This window comes from Centroberyx gerrardi, chromosome 22 (assembly GCF_048128805.1).
Source record: "Centroberyx gerrardi isolate f3 chromosome 22, fCenGer3.hap1.cur.20231027, whole genome shotgun sequence".
NCBI classification, from domain to species: Eukaryota; Metazoa; Chordata; class Actinopteri; order Beryciformes; family Berycidae; genus Centroberyx; species Centroberyx gerrardi.
In genome coordinates, this window is record NC_136018.1 from 18,032,063 (window position 1) to 18,048,933 (window position 16,871).

At 44.4% G+C, this 16,871-nt stretch overlaps 1 protein-coding gene across 2 annotated transcripts in view; it reads right to left on the bottom strand.

Annotated features, from left to right (window-relative positions):
* nrp1a (neuropilin 1a) overlaps window positions 1-1,468 on the bottom strand; it is a 66,266-nt gene extending 64,798 nt beyond the window's left edge. For both annotated transcript variants that reach the window (XM_071896911.2, XM_071896908.2), the window contains exon 1: window positions 954-1,468. The gene's annotated coding sequence lies outside the window, so the exon portion shown is untranslated. The remainder of the gene's footprint in view (window positions 1-953) is intronic.
* Window positions 1,469-16,871: the final 15,403 nt, after the last annotated feature.

Consider the following 16,871-nt stretch of genomic DNA (forward strand, 5'->3'; position numbering starts at 1 on the left):
AGTCCACAAAGGAACATTTTTAAATATTATAGGAGATAATATCATACCAAATACCACAGGACATTTAAAAATAGTACCTTAAAGTATAACGTCACTATAAACTCACCACTGAGCACCACATGCACTCGGTAAGTCCCTATAGGAATATTATGGGTTTTTTCCCCTCCGGGTGTCCCCCTCCGCCTCTGTACTGAGACTGATCATTATGTGTGACACACTGAGCTACCTAATCAACTAGAGCAGGTCAGCATCTCCGCTGATACTCCCTCCATCTCAAACTACAAACCCACCTGTCCCTCAAAAGCTTGATTTTTCAGCTCGAATGGAAGCATCCAGACAAACTGCACAGCCCAGTCGTTGCAATTGCATTGCTTTATATACTGTATATAGGCCCAATTGTGCTCTAGTGTTGCATATGAGAAAGTGATTTTTCCCCTCTTCATAAATAGTCAGTGTGGCTTTCTTTTATGCATCAGCAGCTACCCAGATGTTCCGATTGTTAAAGCTTGCCCCACAACAGTGGAATCGTTAACATGCCACTTTGAGAATTAGGGGAAATCAATGAAAGCGCAAATCATAGTAGAGTCGTTTAATCAAGGCTGCCCTTACGCTGGGTCACGGCACAAAAAGGGACGGAGCCGGAATGTAGCCTATATACAGCATATGCGTCAATCGGCACATACAACGCGCGTTACAGTGCGTGATAACAGATCATTATGAAACATAAAGGAGTAAATGGAATCTGTATGTTAGGCTTTGGCTACATTCAAACAAAGAAATTAAAGGACTTGAGGAAAATAATGGTGAGAATGCCAGTCAAGTGTGACTAAAATCGTAAGGGAAATCATGAAAAATCTAATATTTCGATTATCACTGTCTCAATGCGCTCAAACGCAGCGGTATTTCTTTCAACGCTACGCATAAGACAAATAAAAAAAAAAAGCTGCAATCACCTGCGTCTTGAGGACTCACAAACCCGTGGGTATCCAGCCCTCCTCTCTCCACCTCCAACATGCGTGGAGTGGAGTGGAGTGTACGATCCGATATCCCGTATTCTGTTGAAAATGACCACTAGATCTTCTCCACAGTCCCCCCGGAACCAAGTCAATCCCGAGGTTATGTCGCCAATAAAACGCTTATTTTCACCGCACAGTTCAGTCCGGTCCAGGTTCCTCCACCGCGCAAAGGCGCACCGCCGATGCCCGAAGACTCGCTCTCCTCTCCGCGTACAGACCGGTCTCCTCCCCGCTGATCTCTCTGGTTCTCTTCGCCTTTCTCTCTGTCTCCTTCTCTGTCACTCAGCGCTGTCACCGGGTGCGATCCGAGCTCATCAAAATAGCTTGAGAGAAAATAGACAGTCCCGAAAGGGTCGAAGGGGAGAGAAAAGAATAAATTAGAGAAACAAAAGTCCTTGGTCGATCTGGTAGGAGCTACTACAAGTTTATTCCGTCTCCGTCTCTCCGCGCGCCACCGCTCTCCGTTCCTCCGGTGATGGAAATGCAGAGGGCTTGAGTCCCTATCAGTCCCACACGCCCCTTTACGAGTGTGTGTGTGTGTGTGTGTGTGTGTGTGTGTGTGTGTGTGTGTGAGAGTGAGTGAGAGAGAAAGAGGAGGGGGGATGGGGGGGTGGGGGGTGCAATCGAGATGCAGATTTTACCCAGCTGCCTGCGCCGTCTCAAAGATATCAGCCCCGTAGCCTTTATTGGAGGCATCAGTAAAGTCACATTAAGAGATGAATGCGCGTGAGGCGGACAACCCGACAGCGTCCCATGCGCTCGGCTCCACAGTAAGCCATCTTGAATCAGATCCATTTGTTATGTTGGATCATTCCCACAGAATGATTCTCCCCTAGGTTCTTCATGCCCTTATGAAAAAGCAACTATATTGGGATCCTATGATACATTTTTATAAGGATAGGCCTAGTACACAAACACCACAGTAAAAATGGAAGTCCCCTATAGGAGTATTAAAGTGATATCACAGGACATAAAAAATGCCATAAAGTGCGATAAGGTCACTATAAACTCACTGTTGAGCACCGCAGACACACAAGTCCCTATACAGGATTCAGCAATATCATGTGAATATTATAGAGATAAGCGCAGGAGACTCTGGGGGCCCGTCACTGACTGCGCAGTCTTCTTCCCATGTGCAAAGTAGCTGTATTTTTCGGATTTACATCTCTGTCGGTGTAAAAACAGGCTGAACCACTTCAGCCTGCACCGTAAATACACACAGACTATTGAGTGACAGCATAATTTTGAACTGAATAATCCAGTCATCAACGGCATTATAGCTGTCTTTGACGGTTGACATCAATCAGTGGTGTCAATTCACTGAACCCTCAGGCAGCCTATGTCAAAGTCCCTGCATGTAATATTATTTGCCACCAATTATATGGACTACATTTCTAGCATTTGAAGCAATGACTAATAACTGATAGAATGTAATTATTATTGGGTCAGTCTAATAGATTATTAGAGGTGTAGGTCACCATCTTGACTATCCTGGTCCTGAATGCTCTTCTGATGTGATTGTTTTTATAGATACATGGCTTCCAGATAGACTTCTGGCCTTTTTTGCTTGATCTCTGCTTTCCATTACAATGACAAAAACTATAAGATCAGATATGGTCTCACATAGTCTAAGGTATGTGAAAGGAGTGAAAGGAATGAAATGAAAACCAACAGCTTATGTTGGACTTGACTGAATGAGCTGTTCAGTGAAGGTGACAGTGGAGGAATCTGAGGTCTGAGAAAGCGGACGGACCTTGGAGACAGCCCTCCACCAAGAGCACACCACAACAGGCAGGGGTCCCAAAAGTGTTTAATGTGAAGGACCCCCCAAACAGATTTGCATAAGACCCTCATGGGCCCCATTTGATAAGATTTTATCCTAAGGAACACCATCTGTGAAGATATTTGTTGTTAGATATGACTTGCAACAGAATTGCATAACTGTCTGCACTGCAGTTGGAGAAGCAACAGTGGAGGCATTGAAACCTCTCATGAAAACAGCTGTCCTTGAGACATTCTCTCATTGTGCAAATGGTGAAATTGAACTAGTCATCATTTTGCTGGAGCTGGAACTCCTAGAGTCTACTTTTGGAACCATTGCCATCGGGCCTTGAGGGTTACACCTGGCGAAGACACTGATTGAGTTTTCTGACTCTTTTAGTTCACTTGCCTGCAGTAACCCAGGGGTTGAAACTGCAGATCCCTATGGTTAGGAGCCTTCTGCCCTGTAGGGGGCATCAGAGCCAGTGAGCAACTGAGAGAGAGCCACCCATTGCTTTTTAAGCTCACCCTAAAGCCTCTGAGATCATGTCTGAGTTCACGAAAAGTGCACTGATAAAGTTTTTTGCAGACTTTATCAGTATAGTCAGTCAGTCCTCTCTTGGCAGAATGTGCTGGCAGCATAAACACTATTATTATTATATTACTAGTAGTCGTAGTAGCAGTAGTAGTAATAGTAGTAGTAGCAGTAGTATTGAAATAATAATTCTAATTCATGTTACATATTATTGTCTTGTAAAGCGCACACAGTGTTCCCTGTTCTGAAAAGAACTACTGAACCGTTGTGTTGCACTGTGGAGAACGCGAGCAGCACTGTATCATGTCAGTTCAGGAGGCTGACATGCTTTATGCACATAGCACATTGAGATGTTCCCTTTCTGAAACATTTCTGTGACACAATAGAACAAGATAAGCCAACAATCCCTGCACATTAATGTTTTTTTATTCCTAGAGAGAGAGAGAGAAGATGGAGTGGCTTTATTCCCATTCCAGCCCTAGTAATTCTCTGCCTTGCTGATAACACATATGTTAAAGTGGAGCTGGGCATCTCTATCAAAGGCAGCACTAACTAGCCTTGCATGTCTTCAGGATAACGCAGGAACAATGGCTTAGAGTCATTTCACAAGGGTGCCTGCCTGCCTGCCTCCCGCCATATCTAAAATGAGGGGGGATTGTGGAGGAACAAAGAAAGAGCCATTTAAAGGATTTGCTCCTTCGTATATCCACACTAATCTTTAATACAGTCCTGACGAATAATTAGCCCCGGTACAAAAGCGGACATTTTATGTCTCCCGTGAGCAGTCGGCTTTATTTCATTAGCCTGCCCTTTATTCACCAGACAGAATCAGTCAGAGTGAAATGCACAGGTTAAAACATTAAACGTCAGTGTGAACACTCCAATAGACAAAACTAGTCTTCAGAGACATTATCAGTGATCAGGATATGACTGATCTATTCTTTGTGCTACTTTGTGTGAGCACCTATGTAGAAAAGTGTAGAAACCTACGAGGTGGGTTTGTCATTGGGGTTTTCAAGCAGGGTTGGGGTCAATTCATGAATGAACTCATCAGTTCCAATTGGAATTTGAAAAAGCCTACAAGAAACAGAATTGGAACTCAATTGGAATTTCAGGAATTGGAGTTTAATTCAGTGAAATTCTGTTAAAGTCTGTGTTTTCTTGTTTTTTCTTACCACAGATCTTTCACTGGTGAGGAGAATCAAACCAGTTCGCAGCCCCGGGGGAATATGCTGGGCCACCCATTCAGAGATTTGGTCCATTTTCCGATTGCAGCTGCACTATAAGGACTGATATTTTCAGCCTTGCTGCCCCAAATGACTGGGTGCGGGATGCCAGTCCTGATGTCATATCAACCAACATATGTCATACTGAGCCCAGTCAGACGCTGGGCCCTGCTTACTGCTGTCATATGGGCCATTGGATCCCTGGGATTTATGCGATAAAGACCCAAACCTTTGATATACGCTGCACCATATCCATCTTGGCCCTATTTCCCCATGTAAAAACAGACAATATTTTGACTGCCACTGAGTGCATCAGGGACATCGCTGTGGCACATAGCTTTTCCTCTAAATTCAATACGAGATGACGGATATGTCATTTCCTCAACCAGCAGGAACATTTAAATGCATGTTCCCGTTCCACTGCATTACAAAGTGGATTAGAGGTGCAGACCATGAACTTTTTAAAAGACCTTGTTACCTACTAATCATAGTGAGTTCCAGTTTCCCCTGCATGAAGGCCGCAGTAAAAGACAGCTATCGGGGTTCCTACCAGCAGAGGAGTTATTGTGCATGTGAATGGGAGCTGTATAGCTCTGATTACACCGTAAAGAGGCTGCTGTACCCGTTTCACACTGTTGGCAGCTGTTGATAATTATTGGCCTAAGAATGTTTCACACACCCATGAACAGACTTGCTGGCACAACGGCACACCTTCGAACTCGGCAAATGTGTCGTAATCCCGGGCTTTTTTTGTTCGGAGGAATGTGGAATGTGCATATGTACGTGTGTGTGTTTTGCTGTGTGTGTGTGTGTATTTTGCGTGTGAGAGACAGAAGGTGGGGAAAAGAGGGGTGGAGAGAGAGGACGAGAGAGGCAAACAGAAGCAGAAGTGAGTCGGCTCTCTTGCGTTCACTTTCTTTAGACTCCGGGTAAAGACATGGGAAAGAGAAGAACCCTGACAAAAAATCCCCTCACCGCTGACTCCCAAGGGTGGGGCAGGAGGGGTGGGGTGGCGGGTGCTCAGTCAGATCAAGGTCTGGAGTAATTGCAACAAAGGCAGCGTTCCTCCTCCGAGGCCTTTGGGCGAGGTGAAACTAAGTGTGAAACAGAATTAGCAGAGGAGCGAATAAAGCGCTTGTGAAGTTTAGAGACATTATGGTAATGGAGGAAGAACAACGCTGAAACGTTTTCGGGGATATTCCTCATTCAAACAGAGGCAGGGGGAAACACGGAGGAGGAGGAAGAGGAGGAGGACGATGGCGGGGTGGAGGAAATAAAACAAAAAGAAAGAAAAAAAACCCGGCTTCATTAGAAGTAGAAACATTTACAGTGACATTTAGTGAAGCGGGGAGGATGTATGAATAAATATGCATAATGTTGCCGGGAAGCATCGAGAGTTTCTCAGGGGTAGAAGGAGGGCGAGAGTGATGGCTTCTGAATTAATGATGAGGCAGCCTACTGTCTGTCTGTGTGTGTGTGTGTGTGTGTGTGTGTGTGTGCATGTGTGTCTGCACGTGTGACAGCATTTAACTGCAAATGGGTGTGCATGCCCTAAGTTCACACACATATCCAACTCACTCTTGCAGCACCCCAATTTCACATCATCACAGATGGAAATTACCCAATCCTCGATACCTAATCAAGCGATCATTTTTCGGAGGCACACAGATTCACGATTGTCTCCGATGCTTAATTACATTTCTGGAAAACCGGCGAGCCAACCGCCTGGCAAATTCCAATTTTTGGTATTTTCGGGTTAATGTTTTATTCTCCTCTCGGTGTTTTTTTTTCCACCAGATCGGAGCCGGAGATGATGAATATTGTGCTGCTCATCATCAAACGCAGAGGGAGAAGCCCCAGAGATCAGGGCAACGGAGAGAGAGAGAGGGAGGTGCAGAGCGGGAAGGAACTGTCAGGGAGAAACGCTATGTAGGTCAATGAAGAATTGCACCGGGATATTGCCTCCTCAGCTCACAGTCTGGGAAGCTGATTTGATTTCCGGTGAATCCATCCGACTTGAATTATGAGAGATTACCCTCCCTAAAATCACCTCGGTGACCGCCGCGGAAATCCTCCGCTCTCAGTGGGAATCAATATATATATATAGGCTAATATCTATACTCAGTCTCTTTCACTTCTTCAAAGAAATCGTGCAGAATAGTTCCTACACTGTGAGGGTGTGTCCTTCGAAAAATAACTGGGATCTAATGGAGATTAAACCTACCTTTACTCAGTTTACCCACCTTTTTAGGCTGATAAACGTCTTTGTGACTTAAATTCATTAGTATACATTAAGTGGCAAATGGCAGTGAGAGGTAACTGTTTGAATTTTGAGGACTTCAATACCCAGAAATCATAAAATGTGACATCAGTAAACCACACACTCCTCAGAACTAAAGGTTTTCCTTGGTGGATCTGGAGGTGCTGAAGAGATTCAGACATGGTTGGTGAGTCCAGTTTTCTCACTCACTGCTGTTTAAGAGACAGTTTTGCATTTGTTTTTGATTCATCACTTGCTATGGGCGGAGAAGATTTCCCACCAGTATTCATACCCGACACCAGAATTTCATTTGGATAAATGGGGCGAATCTACAAAATCTTACTTTGTTGGGATACGGATGCTCTCCTCTGTTGAAGCCCTACTTTCTGATTTAGGCTAAGACAGGTGGATTTGTACAGAAAAATCTTGCCTGGTGTAGCTTTAATACTTCATAAATCTAAATGATTTGTGTTAATACTGGTGGTTGTTTGCCTTACGATGATCACAGGCTGGAGGTCATAGTTCACCCACCTTTTAATCTCCCAGCACCTGACTGGACATAAGTGTGACGCGACACCTTCACTGTTTCCTGCTAAGATCAAAACCACTGACCGGTGAAATAGACACCGCCCCCCCTCCCATACCTCCCTCTCCCCCTGTGCTTTGTTCGGTCAATAATTGCCACAACAGGTGGTAAGGCTAGCCGCCCCTCTAGCCCTCCAAACCTTTGCACAGACAACAGGGTTAGAAATGGAGCCTGAAACAGCAGCACAGTAAGCACAATGCCCAGTGTCCCAGTAATTAAGTACAGGAAATCCCAACAATGGCAGCCGGGCCTGTGATGGTAAAGATTAGCCGAAATAGTGAGGGACTACTGTGGAAGATGAGACGCTGGCCATTGTGTGTGTGTGTGTGTGTGTGTGTGTGTGTGTGTGTGTGTGTGTGGTGGAGTGGGGTATTGGGGGGTGCTGGGATCACTCTTACTTTATGTGTTAGTGTCTGTGAGTGCATGGTGTGTGTCTTCATGCTGATTTTTCATGCTGATTTTTCATGCTATTTTTTACATCTATTTATAAGAGTGTGTATTTCCTTGTATTTCTGCATTTGTGTGTGTGAGCATGGTCTCTCTGTTGTCATGAAGCTACTGCTGACAAAGCGCTCCATCATAGAACAGGACTAATGATTTACTGCTGGATTATTTACAGGAGACTGACAGGATGTGACTAAAGAGGCTGAGTCTCCACCAACACAGATAAAGGCTCTGTCTGATTAGGACTCACTTGGCCAGGATGCAGGAGGGAGGACACAAGTCTGTCTACACACACTCACCACAAGGCCGCATTTCCCAACAAGACCAAAGATGGACACAGGGAGCAAAAAGTTCAGTGTTTTTTTGGTATGCCTGGAATTGCGATACATTTCCTCATTGAATCATCGGGTCACGGAGGGTTTTTTATAGCGCCTGAGAACGCTGAGAGGACTTTCCACACTTAATTCGTAATGGATTTGTGTTGCAGAGTTCTATGAAAGGATGCTGTGACTCAAACGTACCGAGTTCAATCTGATTATGCGGTTGTCAGTTGTAGCCTTATAACATAAACCTTTGTGGCAATTCTGATTCACTGACAAATGTTTTACTCATGAAAACTTCACAGGAGGTTGGCGAGAAACGGGGCAAAACCATACTGGTTTTACACATGAATCAACACGTAAGTAGAACAAATCCAACACGATGCGATGCCTTCATCACAACGCAATGATGCAGCGTTAACGGATTCTTTTAGGGTTAAACCATTATGAATTTACAAAGGCCAGTACCACAATTTTTGGATTGAAGCTGCTGATAGCTGCTGATGTTCTTTATCTTTAAATAGTACTATTTTAATACCAAACAAAAAAACAGAAATTCCAAGTACTCAGTGTTTTCCCCTGATTTATATTCTTGTCACACTTCTGAAATAGCATTTAGACCATCATGGGACACTAAAACTCTAAACCCCTGCAATCTCATTAAAGTACCACATTGATAATTGACCTTATTCCCATGCTAGCCATCTTGTACGTTACGCTCGGGGTGGAAATCTGTTCATAGAAGACTGCCATGTAAAACTAGTGTTTGCCTACTACAACACATAAGTGAGGACTTCAGATAGACGTAACAGTTATCAAATTAGCTAGCAATCTCAAGAACAACAACTACAACTGCTTAAATTTAGCAGGGAAGCTAGCTAACGTATTAGCTAGTTAGCTACAAGCTAGATAGGCTAGATTCTGTCCAGTTGTTTCTAATACGTTTTCAGTGGGGAATCTGTGAAATGCTAAACGTTTGTCTGATTCCCAACATTTATATTTTGTGCATCAGTACGTCATAGCTGGGCTGTACTTACTCTTCTCGGTCGAGTGTGTAAATTCAAAATGGCCATCATGGGAATAAGGTCCATTATACAACTAAATATGTAATCAAACAAATACATTGCATCATATCCATCATATCAGAGGTTGATGAGGATGCCCGTATCCAAGTTTTAATACTGGCCAGATATATCGGCAAAGCAATATATCGGTCTAACCTTAATCCCGGACATACATAAAAAGAGGCGAACGACCTTATAAGTCGTTCACGTTGCTCAGGTTATTCTGTGACAGGGCAGATATAGTCGCAGTGTTTTCCCATTACCCACAGCTAATGTGGGCAGCGCTGTAAAGCTCTACCTCCCGTCCCTGCCAGCTGCCGGTGACCCCTGAAGTCCTCCCTCTCCTCTCTGTCAATATCTGGAGTTGTTATCCTGGCTGCAAACTGCCGCCGTCGCCGCAGGAACGAACTAACTCCATCTCACCGTGTCAGAGTGCAGCCCCCAGAGAAACCGGCCTGTCCACGGAGACAAATAGAGACAGACACGGGGAGGAAGAGATCGAGTCGGACAGAGGGAAACAGAAACGGCAGACGGAGAGAGAAAAGAGGGCGACAAATAAAGACGGAGACAGAGAGAAAGAGAACAGGAGAGAGATTTTGGAGTCCGATGGGGAGAGAGGGACAGAGAGGGAGAAAGATATACATATATAGAGAGAGAAATGGAATTGGATGCAGAGAGAGAGAGAGAGAGAGAGAGAAAGGGAGAGAAATGGTATTTGACAGAAAGAGAGAGAGAGAAATAGAGATTGACGCAGTGAGAGAAGTGTAATTGGATGCAGACAGAGGGAGAGAAAACAGAGATAGAGAAAGAGAGATAGAGAAATGGAATTGGATGCAGAGAGAGAGAGAGAAATAGAGCAGAAGAGAGAAGTAGTGACAGAAAAAGAGAGAAAGAGATAGTGAACAAGAGAGGAATACATATATGAGAGAGAGAGAAAGACATACTGTAGAGGCCAGGGCCGTGCACAGACATTTTGGGGGACAGGGGCTCAAGCCCTGCCCTCCTTTGTACCCCTCCGCCCCCCAGGCAAAACAAAAATAACAAATTGTCATATAATATAATTTAATATATATATCCCCCCCTCTCTCTCTCCTGGTCTTTCCTCTCTCTCTACTTAAAAAACTATCTAATAAAGGCAACAAAAAAAAAACCCAAAAACATAATTGGCTGACAAAGCACATTGCATTTTTGCAGTAGCTCGCCAACTCAAGCAGGCCCACTATAACTTTTCCAACATGGACATAAGGAAATGGCTCAAGCCACCATCTGCGCCATGCACCCCAGGATTAATTAAAGGAGAATCAACCTGATCTTTTTCTCATTCCAACTCGGAAACAACACCTGAACTGTTAGCGGTTCCCCCGCAGCTATAGTTAATTATCATTACCATCACCATAGTCCATGCGTGTCTATAATAATGATGCTATCACAGCAGAGCCAAATAGCAAAGCAATACATTGCTCTACTCAATTACCAACTACAAATGCAACATTTTCATATATCTAGACCCATGTGAAAATAATGCCCTACCATTGAAAATGAATGTATTTAGCTGTTTAGACCAATTCAGTCACATTAGATCAGTGGTTCCTTCAACAAAGAAAGGTAGGAAGGATACACTGAGTAAGTAGACTTCTTTCATGCACATATGGATCTGTTCATGCTCTGGCAGATTATATCACTTTCACAACAGCGTCAATTCACACAGGCCTTAGTTTTCAATGTTGTTTACCTTTATATGACAGCAGTGTAATAGTAATTGTATTCCCATGCATTCTCCCAGACAAGATTCGACCCTGAATTACACAACCTGGGATTGCAACACACACACACGCACACACACACACACACACACACACACACACACACACACGTTAGAGGTGGATGCAGACAGAGAGACAGGGAGCGAGAGAGACGAAGAGTGAGAAATGGAATTTGATTGAAAGAGAGAAACAGAGAGAGAAATAAAGACAGAGAAATTAGAAAATAGAGAGACGTATAGAGACTCCACCGCCCCCACAGAGTCGGTGTCTCTTTAAACAGGGAGGAGGGTTATCTGAAAACAAACCAGCTCAGTCCCCAGCGAACAGCAACACTCCCGCTGAGCCGGGAGAAGCACATGTTTATTGGTACAAGCCTCCAACAGATGTGATACTGGTTACTAAGTAGCTCCACTATGGCCTTTCAGTGGGCTGTTTGTTATTTTGCACACTTTCCGTGACATGTTTCTCAATACTCCCCACAGTATTAATGATAAGACATGGACTAGAGGGCCGGCCGGTGTAGATTAGACACACACACATTCATGCAAACACACTAGGGTTTGACCCATAGCCTACAGGTTTCTTGGGGCACCAAATTTACCAATATTTGTTTAATTGAAGCTATCAATAGCTTGATATTTATTTTATTGTTTATTTCATTTTGACATCTGCTGATATTTAATATCTGTAAAGTTGACCATTTTTGTGCCAAAGAAATGCCAAAAAGTATTTTCCCCAGAATTGTATTCTTGGCAGGGTGGAAAAGGCTCTGAAACACAATTTAATATGTTCATAATAATATAACAATAACAATATGTGGCATTACAATCAATTCCTTTAAAAAGCTTCCCATAGACAGCCAGTGTAACGTTGATCAATTATACAATAAATATGTAATCAAACAAACTGCATCATATCCATATATCTTAATTAAAGGCAGCTATTACAGCAGTCTACCCCTAACACACATGCTGTTATATAATGTTATACATATAGATGATTGCGTACTTTTGTATGGTAGATGTTGTCAAAACAAATAAATTGAATTGAATTGAAACTGAATAGAGAGAGATAAATAGATAGAGATAGATAGATAGAGAGAGAGAGAGAGAGAGACACTCTTCTTTGAGTCGAATGTTAAATCAGGAAGTGATTTATGAGGTCAGAGGAGCCTGGAGCTAAATGGACATCACTTCCAGCACTCACACGTGCAACACACACTTTTGTAAATTCTTACACACACACACACACACACACACACAGACGCACACATCCACGCTACTCTGTTTTAATTTGCTATAGGGACTCATGAAATCATCCTGCTAGAGGAAGCCAGGCCTACTTTTTGGACGGCGGACAAAAGCGACAGCTCACCACAGCTCCTCCAGTCATATTTTATGGTTAATTATAAAGCGTTTGATGAGAGTGGCTGTTTTTAAAAGGCCAAATGGATTGGATGGCGGCGAGGCTGCAGTGTTCACAGACTAGACATATGGCTGGGTGTAATCACCACAAGGTTTTCAGCAAATGCTTAAAAAGGGGCCCGGGCACGAGAACGCAAGACAAACAACACTCTTGTCCGTAACACATAGCATTCATGTTAACTGTGATTTTAATTTGCAGTTGGACACGATCATTTGAGGCTTATTGCTTTTTCATAAACCCCTCCCTCCCTTTTGAACGACAAATGCCACACTACAAGCTAATATAGCTGTTTTGCAATGGTGTTAATCCCCTCAGACGTCCTCCTATCAGCTCCTTTGTTTCTACTAGGCTAACAATCATACCAGCAGCAGACTGAGACTGACATTGTGACGCTGTTGACCTCCCATGACCCCATTTGTTTTACCGCCAGTGTCTGATGTAGAGATACGCCTCTGTCTGCTTTATCAGTCCTGGCCTGCGCCTCGCCAGCTCCGGCACCTTTCGCAGCCTTACAATGGGCCCTCAAGGCAAACCACACACACACACACACACGCTGACACATACATGCAGAGGTTATCTCGCCCCGACACGCCAGTCATAATCAATGTCATGTGACGTTGCGAGCCGTGTATTCAACAACTCTCCAAATGAGGCCTATAAAATGAAGTGTTCTTCTCGGCCTTATGGTTTCTTGTCCGCTCCTTCCCCCTCTTTTCCCATTAAGCCGGGCCATCACGCTGTCAAGCCGTGAGCCGAGGAAGTGCGCCTAAGCAGACACTTAATTTGTCTTGTTTTGTCATTAGCTCCGTGGCCACGGAGTGACCCACAAAAACATGCCCTCTTATCGATTTAACGTCGCTCGCCGCGTGGCAGTGATGCACGGATCGGCCGCCCTCGTTTTGGTTTAAAGAAAAAACTGAAGGGACGTCGCATTGTAATGTATGTCACACGCTGACAAGACGCAGTGGACAGCGGGTTGACAAGTAGGACTGATGCCATGTGATATAGTGTGCCTTCACTGCTCTGAAAAGCCAACAGATATGCCAGGCACGTGGTCTGCGATGATGAACTCTTTGATAGAGGGCTGCTTCAGTTCACAACGTGAAGGGCAAAGCCGTTAGGAAACCTCTCCGTCTGCTCCTGCTTTTCATCTGCCGCGGTTTTTCTCATATCTACCGGTGGCTATTACAATCAGTCCAGTCATAGTTTATAAAGAGGAAGACATTAGTTGATTACGAAATCCCAGAATGCCAAGTTGACACTTGTGTCCTTGGAAAATGTTCGTTCCAAGTTGTTTTGGAGAGAACAAACTTCTAGAGAATGCAAGAACAGAAAAGATGGACTGTGTGCTTGGTTTCAAGTGATCAAGACTCACACAGCTGTTCATTTCCCCATCTTATTCATCCATCTCTATACTACTGTTTGTAGCACCGATTGGACGTGATGCATTGTTCTCGCAATGAATCTTGGGGCTTCCCATTCATTCTCATTGACCAAGTTCCCATCTGATGCATCCTGGGTTGGCAGGTAAACTTCAAAGATCTTTGTCCATCCTCCATCCTCTGGGTTCTTTTGCTTTGGAATCGTACTTCAGCCATCAGATATTACGCCAAAAGCAAGCAAGGCCTCTTGATTTATAAATCAAGAGGTCTTTCTCAATATCCCTTTCTCAAGAGGTCTTCCCAGTACACCATGTCACCAGCAGCCTTATAATTCTCAAAAAAGTTCACACTAATTGCTCCTCACTTCTATTCCGCCACTTTCTGTATGTATGACAAGGTGTCTACTTTACTTCAGCAGGTGTTCTCTGCCTCTTTATATATGTCTTCTTCATATTCAGTTTCCAGGCAACTGCAGGGCACGGGAGGTGAGGACGGCGGCGCAGAATGCAGCGCTGGCATAGCTGCAGGAGCCCGACAGGTTTCATGAAGACAGGCAGGCAGGCAGAGAAAAAAGAGAAAAAAGAGAAGAAAAGGAGAAACAGAGAAGCTGGCGGGGCGACGACTGTGGGTCAAAGGGACGAGGAGAGGGTGGAAGAGACTCACAGATGGCTTCCAAGACTCCCACACGATCAAAAGAGACCAAAGCCGGGCCTCGCTATCTGCGGTAATAAAGTTATTAGGGCTTCGTAGGCGACTGGCTTCGGGGGGGGGCGATTCGACAAAAATGACCTCACTTAGATACTTAGAGACGATCCTGCTTTGGAGGGAGCGCTGACAGTCTGCCGCGCCGAACCCGCAACTCTCCCCCCGAGCTCCTCTGATACCGATAGATGTGGAATGTTTCGCTTGGCTCCGCCGCATGACGCAACGCTCGGAATTTAAGCGGGGGCCTGATTTTTCAACGTGGGTGAGGGTTTGTCTGCAAGGCAAGAGGCCGTCTGAAGCTCAGCTGAGAACGCCCGGTGGGTTTTAAGGCTTTCGCTTTGGAAGCCCCGATGATTCAATAAGAAGTTTGTGGAAACTCACAGCGCATACTTGGATTCTTTTCATTGCGCGTCTCATCCAAGGATTCAAGCGGCTCCGTTTCTGCTACCCATATCCAGACCGGTTGCGAGATTTTACGGCTGATGTACTCACATGAAGTAATGCTTATTGTGACTACGAAACGGTTTATTTTGCAAAAACCGCCGAAGATAAAGATGTTAGCGGCCCCGTAAAGCGAAGACAGCGAGATGTGAAACCAAAGGAGGAGTTCTAAAGTAAACCAAACAGCACGGATCCAGGTTCAGCTTCCTCAAACACAACACATCAAGCGTATTTTGTTATTCGCCAAGGAAACTCTCTCTCCAAACACCAAAAACACGGCTCTCCTATTTCACCAAACACTCAAGACGAGGGGGAGGAATGGACTTAAATAAATACAGCGCTCCGGTTTTGCCGTTTGAAAAAACACACAATGTTGCATGTTACTGCTGAACTCCACGCTGGCGTCTGTAAACATCATTACAGTGCATTATACCGTGAACAAAGTCTGTCAGCGGCACTGTTTGTTTGTAAAAAAAAAAAAAAGCTTAGGAGAGACCAATAGCGTGCAAGTATTCATCTCTGTAAATCTGCAGGGATGGCAGCAGCTCACGGCTTCAAAGAGGAGCGCTTTGAAAAATACCTCACTTCACATGAAACACCACACGCCTGCATAGTTGATATTTTGTTGATATTTGTTTGAATCATTATATAAGTGGCCGCATTTCTCTAAAACCTGCTATAGCCATTAGAACTACTTAGAAAATGTGATTCATGCTGAAAGCAGCGAGAATGCCAATACACTGGGTGACTCCTGCCAATCGAAAAAGAAGTCCCAAATGTTACAGTTCCACAGATTTTCTTCCTTACACCATCTTGTTTTTGCCTTTTCTCAGTTTTACAGTTTACACTGAATTACCATGTGCTGACATGTTTACATTGCAGGAAACCCCGCTCAACGCTGTGCGAGTCTCATATTTCCGCATCTGTGGAGGGATGTGAGGCAAACGCTTATTATGTGACACTATAACTGTGATCAAAAGCTATTACACAACCCATCATGCTTTTCAGCACATTGAGAAAGAGAGATTCCCACAGATGTGTGGGAGTGCAACTAACTATTTACGTGCCACGTCAGGCCACTCAACATGCTCATTTTGAAAATATTTCCGAATGATACTGTTCATGTCTTCGACAAATTCTGCATGTTCCAAGACCTCCTTGTTTATCAGGGATGATAGATGTGGAATGTGTGTTTTTTTGGTGTGTGTGTGTGTGTGTGGACATCAGAAGGGAGCTGCTGGAGCCTTTGTCTGAGTTAATGACTAAAACAGCATCAAAAACAACAAAACAGAAACGCTCTCCCCGGATAGCCTCAGCTGGCTGGACAGTTTGTCACAGCTTTTAAAACCACCTCCCACTGCTGTGATAAGGTGTGTGTGTGTGTGTATGTGCAAAGCGCCGGGTGTGTGCACGTTAAGTCAGTTGGGTGGTAAAGGAGTGTATGCATATCTATTTGTCAGCTTGTGTGGGCTTGTGTGTGACGACAACGAGCGTCCCACAACATTTCTGACAGGGAGCAGATAAAGAGGAGTGTGTGCGCGCGCGTGTGTGTGTCCAAACACAGTGTAGCTGCAGACAGCCCAGCGTGGACACATCTCGGTCAGGTTTGGCGACACATTTCCATGGCGGCGGTGGAAGCATGCTTGCAAAGATAAGCCCCGAGGCGCTAGGGCTTTTCACACTGTGTCTTTATTTCGCTGGGGTTCGGTGACAACTCTCCCTTCCAAACTCTATCCAAGTGGGCCAGGTTTGTCACTTCAAGGAGTTCACAGTTACACCGAGGCACCGCAAAAACCCCCCAAATATTCCCAAGCATGACTGAAGGCATTAAAAGTACTTTTGAAGAATGTAAGGCTGTGAAAGTGTGTGTGTGTGTGTGTGTGCGTCATCCACGCCTCTATTGCTATATCTGGCTATTTTGAATACTTAAGATTAGCAGCTAT